The 12,500-nt window shown below is 60.9% G+C and overlaps 2 non-coding genes across 2 annotated transcripts; both read right to left on the reverse strand.

The window, feature by feature from the left end:
* Window positions 1–804: 804 nt before the first annotated feature.
* LOC142790578 (5.8S ribosomal RNA) lies at window positions 805–957 on the reverse strand. Its single transcript, XR_012889623.1, has one exon. It is a non-coding gene; the product is annotated as a 5.8S ribosomal RNA (ribosomal RNA).
* Window positions 958–2,676: 1,719 nt separating this feature from the next.
* Window positions 2,677–4,491, reverse strand: LOC142790576 (small subunit ribosomal RNA). The gene has a single exon (XR_012889621.1). It is a non-coding gene; the product is annotated as a small subunit ribosomal RNA (ribosomal RNA).
* Between the last annotated feature and the right edge of the window lie 8,009 nt (window positions 4,492–12,500).

Genomic DNA, 12,500 nt, shown 5'->3' on the forward strand with positions numbered 1-12,500 from the left:
CGCAAGGGCAGCCACGCAGCCTGGCGAGAGGCATCGTCTCGTGTAGCGTCGCCCCCGCCCCAACTGGAGTGGCCCAGTTTTTTGAACGGGACGGGAACTGCGAAGCACTTAGACCGACGGCGGACTACGACGAGAACGCCTTAAGCTTCGCCAACGTTTCGCCAACTCGTGCGGGAGACTTTTTCCGCTTCGCGGCAAGTCGTCGCGCCGTGCTCTCCGCATCAACCGCGTACGCAGCGAACCGCAAACGTCGGGCGCAGCCTCCTCACCTCCCTGCGCTTTGCGCGCGAACGTTCCCTGTTCGCGCGGCAAAGCCTGGAGGAGGCACGGCCCCGCAGCGTGTTCGAGCGCCCGGTCTACGGGACACCCTGCTTACTTCGAGGGCAACAAGCGCAACGCAAGGCTGCGATCTCGCGCACTTTGCGCACGGCTGGAGAAGCTTTGCTGGCCGGCTTTCGCTCCTCGTGTTTACCGTGCGTTAAAGTTGCGCGTCCGTGGCTCTCGCAGCTCTTGCGCGCCCGGTCGCAGAGAGGAGTACGCAACCTCGACCGCACTTTCCCTGCAGGCTTCCTTCCGACTCGAAGTCCTGCGGCGGTCTCAACGAGGTGCCACATCCTCAATGCAGTCGGTCGCCCCCGTTTCGGTTGGGCTCTGGCACGACGGTCGCCACCGTCTCGCCCTTGAGTGGCCGCTGTTGGCGCTCGCTGTGAGGTGTTCAGCGTGCTGTCCGTGTTGCCGACGCGGTCAAAACGAGTCGACGGCTCACGTTCCCTTGTGCGCCGAAGGCTCTCTTGATATGTGATCCGACCCTCAGACAGACGAAGCCAAGGGAAGACCCAAGGCCGCAATGTGCGTTCAAAGAATCAGTGCTCAGTGTGTCCTGCAATTCACACCAAGTCTCGCAGCTGGCTGCGTTCTTCATCGACCCGAGAACCGAGTGATCCACCGCTTAGAGTCGTGAAAAAGTGTTTGTTCAATTCCGTACAGTCAAAACCAAACGTTTCTGGCACTCGGCCAAACAGTGGCCAAGAAGGGCGCTTTTCAGCGCACGCTTGGACTCCAAAACTCTGCCGCGCCTTTTTCGGCTGCCGCAAATCGAGCAAACGGTGTGTTTCGGACGGCGTTTCGCTTCCGCTACTTGCGAGTGCTTTCGTGGTCCACCCCTCTATAAATACTCGGGAGGCGTCGAAGCCGGTTCTCCAAGCCGGACCCGTAGGTATCGTTGTGTGCTCGCTCTCATTGGCCCGCCTAACCAGAAAATGCCTGCGGTACACCCATTTGGATAAGAGTGCACGCAGATGCGGGCCTCGACGGCTACACATTTCCTCGGGCGGCCGCCTCCCGGCCTCCGTGGAGCGCGGGATGCACGGTCCCATCGACAAGCCTCTCCCGTTTTTACCGTGGCGTCGCGGTTCACCACGGCGGGCGGGTCGGTCTCCTCCGCATAAAAAGGGGGACCCCCGCTTTTTGTTCCACGAAATCGCACAAGCTTTTTTCGCATCCACGGTTTGCCACCGCACACCAAAATGCCGATCCGGCTGCCTACTTTAGCCAACAGGTGGAGCCAGGCGCGCCGTACTTGCGCGGCACTTCCCACGTCCACCGAAGTCGGTGCCAAGGACCACTTTCGGCGCCGGAGCCGCGTACGAGCCTACTCGAGGCGGAAGAACGAAGCCAGCAAGGGCCTGGCCGCAAGTGCGTTCAATTGTCGGGACGTCCAAGTCCCTCGTTCTTCCGTGCTTCCTCTTTCGGCAAGTCGTTGCGGCACCTTCCCAAAGCGCGCAGACCCGCTAATCGCGACGAGCGCGACGTGGCCGTGCCGCCTTTCCCTCGGCAGCAAGCAAAACGCCTGGCAACGTCGACGCTCCCCTAACCGCGATCTCGCACCGTGTTTCGTGTGGCGAATTCAAAAGCCGGCCGGCGCTGCTGCAACCATTACGGTCGGTACGCATACGCCGCGGAGGGCGGGACGGTCATCGGAGCGTGCGGTTCCTCCATCGAGTACTGCGCACCTCGGCCGTCGCATCGCCGTGCCATGACCGGCCGCGCGTCAACGCGAACCGGTGCCAGCGAGATCCCTCGCCTGCAAGAACCGACCGGCAGCCTCCGTCACCCGAGGACGCGGAAGCGCTTGCCGCGGACGGCGGGACGGTATGCACTGGTGCACAGCGGACCCGTCACATCGCCAGTTCCTTGACCGACCGCCGACGCTTGTGCCGTTCCTCTCGTACTTGGCAGTCGCCGCGCGATTGTCGGGTCTCGTTCTTGCACGCTCGAACGGTCGGGAGGGCACTCGGCTGGCGTTTCGGGAACGCGCAGCCTCGCCTTCTACCGACGTAACCACGACTCGCCGTTCGCGCTCCGCCGCTCCTGTTTACAGTACTAGGCGGTCCCGCAGCGGTCGGGTCGCGCATTTCGAGCGCTTCGAGCCACGGTGCAGTGGCGGGTCGAAAGCCGACCTATGAGTGCGTTGCGCCGTTTGTACCCGCGTCCGCCACCTGGCCGACCGTCCAAGGTCGCGGTGTTGGCGTCCGCTGGGCGCAACAATTTGTCACGGGGTGCCGCTCCACATTCAGGCAGCCCCGTGGGGAAAAGCCGACCCCGCGTCCAAACGGGGTCAGCGGCAGAAAGTGTCGGGCGCAGACGCAGCTGAGGCGCTCACCCTTCACAATCCGTTAATGATCCTTCCGCAGGTTCACCTACGGAAACCTTGTTACGACTTTTACTTCCTCTAAATGATCAAGTTTGGTCATCTTTCCAACAGACCGGCGCAACCGAAAGGCCGCGCCGGACATCGGTCCGAAGACCTCACTAAATCATTCAATCGGTAGTAGCGACGGGCGGTGTGTACAAAGGGCAGGGACGTAATCAACGCGAGCTTATGACTCGCGCTTACTGGGAATTCCTCGTTCAAGGGGAACAATTGCAAGCCCCTATCCCAATCACGAAAGAAGTTCCACGGGTTACCCAGTCTTTTCAGACAGGGATAAAGACACGCTGCTTCCTTCAGTGTAGCGCGCGTGCGGCCCCGGACATCTAAGGGCATCACAGACCTGTTATTGCTCTGTTTCGTGCGGCTAGGAGCCGCTTGTCCCTCTAAGAAGGTTGTAAGGTGCTGGGAACCCCGCACCTATTTAATAGGCTAGAGTCTCGTTCGTTATCGGAATTAACCAGACAAATCGCTCCACCAACTAAGAACGGCCATGCACCACCATCCACCGAATCAAGAAAGAGCTCTCAATCTGTCAATCCTCCCAGTGTCCGGGCCGGGTAAGTTTTCCCGTGTTGAGTCAAATTAAGCCGCAGGCTCCACTCCTGGTGGTGCCCTTCCGTCAATTCCTTTAAGTTTCAGCTTTGCAACCATACTTCCCCCGGAACCCAAATACTTTGGTTTCCCGGAAGCTGCCCGCCGAGTCATTTGAGTAACTCAGGCGGATCGCTGGTTGGCATCGTTTATGGTCAGAACTAGGGCGGTATCTGATCGCCTTCGAACCTCTGACTTTCGTTCTTGATCAATGAAAACATTCTTGGCAAATGCTTTCGCAGTAGTTCGTCTTGCGACGGTCCAAGAATTTCACCTCTAGCGCCGCAATACGAATGCCCCCGTCCGTCCCTCTTAATCATTACCTCGTATTCCAAAAACCAACAGAACAGAAACGAGGTCTTGTTCTATTATTCCATGCAAGTTTATTCAGGCGACTCGCCTGCGTTGAGCACTCTAATTTTTTCAAAGTAAAAGCACCGGCCATCTCGAGGCACACAATGAAGTGCACCAAGAAAGAACCGGCATGATGTTCAGTCCGAGCCGTCGCATCGGGTAGATGCACTACTCGTCTGGAACTGAGATCCAACTACGAGCTTTTTAACCGCAGCAGCTTTAGTATACGCTATTGGAGCTGGAATTACCGCGGCTGCTGGCACCAGACTTGCCCTCCAATTGATCCTCGTTAAAGGATTTAGAGTGTACTCATTTCAATTACGGGGCCTCAAAAGAGTCCCGTATTGTTATTTTTCGTCACTACCTCCCCGTGCCGGGAGTGGGTAATTTGCGCGCCTGCTGCCTTCCTTGGATGTGGTAGCCGTTTCTCAGGCTCCCTCTCCGGAATCGAACCCTGATTCTCCGTTACCCGTAACAACCATGGTAAGCAAGTAACCTACCATCGAAAGTTGATAAGGCAGACACTTGAAAGAAACGTCGCCGGCTCGTGGCCATGCGATCAGCACAAAGTTATCCAGAGTCACCACACAATACGGGCCGAAACCCGATCGATCTTGGTCTAATAAAAGCACCCGTTACCCAAAGGGCTCCAGGCTCACTGCATGTATTAGCTCTAGAATTGCCACAGTTATCCAAGTAGGAAGAAACGATCTAAGGAACCATAACTGATTTAATGAGCCATTCGCGGTTTCGCCTTATTTCGGCATGTACTTAGACATGCATGGCTTAATCTTTGAGACAAGCATATGATTACTGGCAGGATCAACCAGGTAATCGTTCGACTGCGCGTCCGTCCTCGCCCTCGGCGGGCCGGACGCAGTCTGTGTGCGGCGGAGGCCACCTTCAGGCGCCCCAACACGCTTATTTTGCACTCCGAGATGACGGCGTTCGAGCTCGCTACGGCACAACCTTCCCGAAAGACGAGTGGGAGCCGTGCGGCAAGAAGCACGTTCATGCTCGCTCTTTTTCGTTGCATCGACTCGGTCGCGCCGTGCGGGTTGCCCAAGCCCGCTGCACTGTCGGTGGACCGGCCGGAACTAGCAACGGAGCCGAGACTGCAAAGCCGCCAGACGACGGGTCACGCCCGCGTCTTCGGCGCTTTCGCATCTGAATCGCCCGAGGACGACACGGAACACACCTCGATATCGTGGTAAAACGGCACCGTCCGACAACCAGCCCCTAACGCATCAAGCGGATGAGGCTGCAGACGACTGCCGTGGATTCCCCTGGAGCAGACCCGAGGACACGCTTGACGAGGCCGAAGCCCGCCGCATATCAGACACCCGGTCGCTTTCGCGTACGCCGCTCACGAGAACCCCCACATAATAGCAGCGATAAGTACCCAGACCTCCTTGGGCCCTAATACGAGCGTACTCGAGAAAATTTCACCGCGGGTGTGCCCCGAAACGTGTGGCATGTTGAGCGTGCCACAAGTCTACGTCGCTCTCAAACCCGCCGAGGTCGTAGAATTTGCGACCCTACTCACGAAATTCCCACCGAGGATACGGCCGCAAACGTACCGCACCTTGGGTAGGCCACGAGTTTGTGCAACACTACGCTGACGGCACAGCACCGAGGTCGTGCGCGCACGCACGGGAAAATTCCGCCGCGGTTTCTGCCGAAAACGTGAGGCACCACGACTCTCCGCAAGTTCGCGTCGACTGCGAAAGACCGAAGTCGTGAACGACGTGTCCGCTACTCGCCGCCGACACGCTGGACACCAAACGTACAACGACTCGACGGCGTCGTAGAGGCCCACGACGCGGTTTTCCTTAACGACGTCTCGGCGTGGCACCGACAGGTTAGAACGGCCGACCAACGTTCCCTGTCCGCCGTTCGGCTCAGTCGAAGGGCTCGGCGACTTCGGCAACGCTGCGAAGCCGCACGGTGACGCACGCCATGTCCCCATTTTTTTTTTTCTTTCTGCGTCTGCCGGGGTGCCCCTATAATAGCAGCGATAAGCACCCAGACCGCCGTGGGTCGCTCGCCCCGGCTGACGTGGTTTTTCGTACTCCTGCGGCGGTCGCCGTCAAGCACGTCCAAATACGCTACTTTCGTGGGCGCATTCACGCTCTTTCGCTTCGCCGGAGTGCCAGCACTCACTCTGCCAAAAACGGCGAACATCCGAGCGGCGGTTCCCACTTTTGCGTCGGCGTCGCAAACCCCGCCCCGGCAGACGAGGTTTGCCGTACTCGTGCGACGGTGGCCGGCGGGCACGTCGAAAGACGCCGATATCGTGCGCGAATTGGCGCACCTTGGCTTCACCGGAGTGCCGCCACTGACTCCTCCAAAAACGGCGAAGATCCGAGCGGCGCTTCCCACTTTCGCATCGGCGTCCCGAACTCCGCCCCGGCTGACGCGGTTTACCGTACTCGTGCGACGGTCGCCGGCGAGCACGTGGAAAGACGCCGATATCGTGCCCGAATCGGCTCCGTTCGGCTTCGCCGGAGTGCCAGCACTGGCTCGGCGAAAGACGACGAACATCCGAGCGACGGTTCTCACTATTGCGTACGCGTCGCAAACCCCGCCCCGGCAGACGCACTTTGCCGTACTCGTGCGACGGTCGCCGGCGAGCACGTAGAAAGACGCCGATATCGTGCCGGAATCGGCCCCGTTTGGCTTCGCCGGAGTGCCAGCACTCACTCGGCCACAAACGGCGAACATCCGAGCGGCGGTTCCCACTTAGCCGTCGGCGTCCCGAACTCCGCCCCGGCAGACGCGGTTGCCGAGCTCGTGCGACTAGCGACCGCGAAGCCGTCTCGCGACGCCGCTTTCGTGCGCGGCTCCCACTGCGACCTGGGTCACCCGAGGTCGACGAGCAAAAAAGAATGTCGAAAAAAATTTTTTTTTTTTTGCGTCTGCCGGGGTGCCCCTATAATAGCAGCGATAAGCACCCAGACCGCCATGGGTCGCTCGCCCCGGCTGACGTGGTTTTTCGTTTTCCTGCGGTGGTCGTCGTCAAGCACGTCCAAACACGCCACTTTCGTGGGCGCATTCGCGCTCTTTCGCTTCGCCGGAGTGCCAGCACTCACTCTGCCAAAAACGGCGAACATCCGAGCGGCGGTTCCCACTTTTGCGTCGGCGTCGCAAACCCCGCCCCGGCAGACGAGGTTTGCCGTACTCGTGCGACGGTGGCCGGCGGGCACGTCGAAAGACGCCGATATCGTGCGCGAATTGGCGCACCTTGGCTTCACCGGAGTGCCGCCACTGACTCCTCCAAAAACGGCGAAGATCCGAGCGGCGCTTCCCACTTTCGCATCGGCGTCCCGAACTCCGCCCCGGCTGACGCGGTTTACCGTACTCGTGCGACGGTCGCCGGCGAGCACGTGGAAAGACGCCGATATCGTGCCCGAATCGGCTCCGTTCGGCTTCGCCGGATTGCCAGCACTGGCTCGGCGAAAGACGACGAACATCCGAGCGACGGTTCTCACTATTGCGTACGCGTCGCAAACCCCGCCCCGGCAGACGCACTTTGCCGTACTCGTGCGACGGTCGCCGGCGAGCACGTAGAAAGACGCCGATATCGTGCCGGAATCGGCCCCGTTTGGCTTCGCCGGAGTGCCAGCACTCACTCGGCCACAAACGGCGAACATCCGAGCGGCGGTTCCCACTTAGCCGTCGGCGTCCCGAACTCCGCCCCGGCAGACGCGGTTGCCGAGCTCGTGCGACTAGCGACCGCGAAGCCGTCTCGCGACGCCGCTTTCGTGCGCGGCTCCCACTGCGACCTGGGTCACCCGAGGTCGACGAGCAAAAAAGAATGTCGAAAAAAATTTTTTTTTTTTTTTTGCGTCTGCCGGGGTGCCCCTATAATAGCAGCGATAAGCACCCAGACCGCCATGGGTCGCTCGCCCCGGCTGACGTGGTTTTTCGTTTTCCTGCGGTGGTCGTCGTCAAGCACGTCCAAACACGCCACTTTCGTGGGCGCATTCGCGCTCTTTCGCTTCGCCGGAGTGCCAGCACTCACTCTGCCAAAAACGGCGAACATCCTAGTGGCGGTTCCCACTTTTGCGTCGGCGTCGCCAACCCCGCCCCGGCATACGCGGTTTGCCGTACTCGTGCGGCGGTGGCCGGCGGGCACGTCGAAAGACACCGATATCGTGCGCGAGTCGATGCTTCTTGGTCTCGCAGGAGGGCCGCCACTCACTCCTGCAAAAACGGCGAAGATCCGAGCGGCGCTTCCCACTTTTTCGTCGGCGTCGCAAACCTCGCCCCGGCAGACGCGCTTTGCCGTACTCGTGCGACGGTCGCCGGCGAGCACGTCGAAATACGCCGATATCGTGCCCGAATCGGCCCCGTTTCGCTTCGCCGGAGTGCCAGCACTCGCTCGGCCAAAGACGACGAACATCCGAGCGACGGTTCCCACTATTGCGTACGCGTCGCGAACCCCGCCCCGGCAGACGCGGTTTGCCGTACTCGTGCGGCGGTGGCCGGCGGGCACGTCGAAAGACGCCGATATCGTGCACGAATTGGCGCTCCTTGGCTTCACCGGAGTGCCAGCACTCACTCGGCCAAAAACGGCGAACATCCGAGCAACGGTACCCACTTAGCCGTCGGCATCCCGAACTCCGCGCCGGCTGACGCGGTTGCCGAGCTCGTGCGACTAGCGACCGCGAACGCGTCTCGCGACGCCGCTTTCGTGCGCGGCTCCCATTGCGACCTGGGTTACCCGAGCTCGACCAGCAAAAAAGAAGGTCGAAAATTTTTTTTTTTTTTCTGCGTCTGCCGGGGTGCCCCTATAATAGCAGCGATAAGCACCCAGACCGCCGTGTGTCGCTCGCCCCGGCTGACGTGGTTTTTCGTACTCCTGCAGCGGTCGCCGTCACGCACGTCCAAATACGCCACTTTCGTGGGCGCATTCGCGCTCTTTCGCGTCGCCGGAGTGCCAGCACTCACTCTGCCAAAAACGGCCAACATCCGAGCGGCGGTTCCCACTTTTGCGTCGGCGTCGTAAACCCCGCCCCGGCAGACGCGGTTTGCCCTACTCGTGCGACGGTCGCCGGCGAGCGCGTCGAAAGACGCCGATATCGTGCGCTAATTGGCGCTCCCTGGCTTCTCCGGAGTGCCGCCACTCACTCCTCCAAAAACGGCGAAGATCCGAGCGGCGTTCTCCACTTTCGCATCGGCGTCCCGAACTCCGCCCGGGCTGACGCGGTTTACCGTACTCGTGCGACGGTCGCCGGCGGGCACGTCGAAAGACGCCGATATCGTGCCGTAATCGGCCCCGTTTGGCTTCGCCCGTGTGCCAGCACTCACTCGGCCAAAAACGGCGAACATCCGAGCAGCGTTTCCCACTTTCGCATCGGCGTCCCGAAGCCCGCCCCGGCAGACGCGGTTTGCCCTACTCGAGCGACGGTCGCCGGCGATCACGTCGAAAGGCGCCGAATTCGTGCACGAATCGATGCTTCTTGGTCTCGCAGGAGGGCCGCCACTCACTCCTGCAAAAACGGCGAAGATCCGAGTTGCGCTTCCCACTTTTTCGTCGGCGTCCCGAACTACGCCCCGGCTGACGCGGTTTACCGTACTCGTGCGACGGTCGCCGGCGGGCACTTCAAAATACGCCGATTTCGTGGGCGCATTCACGCTGTTTCGCTTCCCCGGAGTGCCAACACTCACTCTGCCGAAAGCGGCGATCATCCGAGCGGCGGTTCCCACTTTTGCGTCGGCTTCGCAAACGGCGCCCCGGCAGACGCGCTCGTGCGACGTACTCGTGCGACGGTCGCCGGCGAGCACGTCGAAAGACGCCGATATCGTGCTCGAATCGACCCCGTTTCGCTTCGCCGGAGTGCTGCCAGTCACGGCGCAGAAAACGGCGAACAAGTGTTTTTTTTTTTTTTTTCCTAGAATTTGTGTTATAGAAGGCACATTTGATATCGGACGATAATTTTCAACTTTATCACGCGCACCGATTTTCGTGTAGAGGTTTGCAAGTTTATGGGAATTTCTCCACTTGGAATAATGCGATTTAGTAGTACTACGAGAACTTCATGGATGTACTCAAGGGTACGGGGCAAGTCAGTTACGTCAACACCTGCAGATTTTTTACACTTCAAACTGAAAATTGTTGGTTGTGAGTCCTCGTGTGATATTAAAGGCCGATTCGCTAACACATAGAACAAAGAAAGAAAGGAAGAAAAAACGCCCGCGCTCGCTCAAGAAACCTGGGTTCGCAACAAGTGGCAACAACAAGCAACCGAGCGAGTGCGCCAAAACCCGTGGCGGCCGAACAAACGCGAAGTCCCAACCGCGTCAGCCGGGGCGGCACGGGACAGGAAAAATCACTTCAGCCGGGGCGGCGGGGCACCGAATAAACCTCGTCACCTCGTCGCAGGATAAAAGAGGAAACAAAAAGTCTAAACAGCGTCTGCTGGAGCGAATGCGTAATAAAACAACAACAACAACAAAAAAAAAAAACACCCGCGCTCAAGAAGTCTGCAATCACCACAAAAGGCGACTGTGACCGAGCAGCGTCAGCCGGGGCCGTGCGGAAACGGAAAAACCGCGACTACCGGGGCGTCGAGGCACCGAAAAATCCACTTCAGCCGCGGCGAAAAAAAAAAACAAAAAGAAAGACGGAGGGGGGGGGGGGAACCACGTCTGCCGGGGCGAAGGAAAAAAAAAAAACGCGTCTGCCGGGGCGAGCCCGGGTGCGGCACCACCGGGAAAACTGTGGCAAACAGACATGGCGATCGAGTGAGTGGGCCGCCAGCCAGGCTCAGCCAAAAAGTGCAAAGTCCGAACTGCGTCAGCCGGGGCGGCAAAAACCACGTCAGCCGGGGCGGCGCAAAAAACCGCGTCTGCCGGGGCGGCACGAAACCGCGTCAGCCGGGGCGGCGCGAAAACTGCGTCAGCCGGGGCGAAAGAAAAAAAAAAAAAAACGCGTCTGCCGGGGCGAGCCCGGGTGCGGCACCACCGGGAAAACTGTGGCAAACAGACATGGCGATCGAGTGAGTGGGCCGCCAGCCAGGCACAGCCGAAAAGTGCAAAGTCCGAACCGTGTCAGCCGGGGCGGCAAAAAACCGCGTCAGCCGGGGCGGCGCAAAAAACCGCGTCTGCCGGGGCGGCACGAAACCGCGTCTGCCGGGGCGGCGCGAAAACTGCGTCAGCCGGGGCGAGCCCGGGTGCGGCACCACCGGGAAAACTGTGGCAAACAGACATGGCGATCGAGTGAGTGGGCCGCCAGCCAGGCTCAGCCAAAAAGTGCCAAGTCCGAACTGCGTCAGCCGGGGCGGCAAAAAACCGCGTCAGCCGGGGCGGCGCAAAAAACCGCGTCTGCCGGGGCGGCGCGAAAACCGCGTCTGCCGGGGCGGCGCGAAAACTGCGTCAGCCGGGGCGAAAGAAAAAAAAAAACGCGTCTGCCGGGGCGAGCCCGGGTGCGGCACCACCGGGAAAACTGTGGCAAACAGACATGGCGATCGAGTGAGTGGGCCGCCAGCAAGGCTCAGCCAAAAAGTGCTAAGTCCGAACTGCGTCAGCTGGGGCGGCAAAAAACCGCGTCTGCCGGGGCGGCACGAAACCGCGTCAGCCGGGGCGGCGCGAAAACCGCGTCTGCCGGGGCGGCACGAAACCGCGTCAGCCGGGGCGGCGCGAAAACTGCGTCAGCCGGGGCGAGCCCGGGTGCGGCACCACCGGGAAAACTGTGGCAAACAGACATGGCGATCGAGTGAGTGGGCCGCCAGCCAGGCACAGCCGAAAAGTGCTAAGTCCGAACTGCGTCAGCCGGGGCGGCAAAAACCGCGTCAGCCGGGGCGGCGCGAAAACCGCGTCTGCCGGGGCGGCACGAAACCGCGTCAGCCGGGGCGGCGCGAAAACTGCGTCAGCCGGGGCGAGCCCGGGTGCGGCACCACCGGGAAAACTGTGGCTAACAGACATGGCGATCGAGTGAGTGGGCCACCAGCCAGGCTCAGCCAAAAAGTGCTAAGTCCGAACTGCGTCAGCCGGGGCGGCAAAAACCGCGTCAGCCGGGGCGGCGCAAAAAACCGCGTCTGCCGGGGCGGCACGAAACCGCGTCAGCCGGGGCGGCGCGAAAACTGCGTCAGCCGGGGCGAAAGAAAAAAAAAAAACGCGTCTGCCGGGGCGAGCCCGGGTGCGGCACCACCGGGAAAACTGTGGCAAACAGACATGGCGATCGAGTGAGTGGGCCGCCAGCCAGGCACAGCCGAAAAGTGCCAAGTCCGAACTGCGTCAGCCGGGGCGGCAAAAAACCGCGTCAGCCGGGGCGGCGCAAAAAACCGCGTCTGCCGGGGCGGCACGAAACCGCGTCAGCCGGGGCGGCGCGAAAACTGCGTCAGCCGGGGCGAGCCCGGGTGCGGCACCACCGGGAAAACTGTGGCAAACAGACATGGCGATCGAGTGAGTGGGCCGCCAGCCAGGCTCAGCCAAAAAGTGCCAAGTCCGAACTGCGTCAGCCGGGGCGGCGCAAAAAACCGCGTCTGCCGGGGCGGCGCGAAAACCGCGTCTGCCGGGGCGGCGCGAAAACTGCGTCAGCCGGGGCGAAAGAAAAAAAAAACGCGTCTGCCGGGGCGGCAAAAAACCGCGTCTGCCGGGGCGGCACGAAACCGCGTCAGCCGGGGCGGCGCGAAAACCGCGTCTGCCGGGGCGGCACGAAACCGCGTCAGCCGGGGCGAGCCCGGGTGCGGCACCACCGGGAAAACTGTGGCAAACAGACATGGCGATCGAGTGAGTGGGCCGCCAGCCAGGCACAGCCGAAAAGTGCTAAGTCCGAACTGCGTCAGCCGGGGCGGCAAAAACCGCGTCAGCCGGGGCGGCGCAAAAACCGCGTCTG

This window comes from Rhipicephalus microplus, unplaced genomic scaffold (genome assembly GCF_043290135.1).
Source record: "Rhipicephalus microplus isolate Deutch F79 unplaced genomic scaffold, USDA_Rmic scaffold_115, whole genome shotgun sequence".
In the NCBI taxonomy this organism is placed as follows: Eukaryota; Metazoa; Arthropoda; class Arachnida; order Ixodida; family Ixodidae; genus Rhipicephalus; species Rhipicephalus microplus.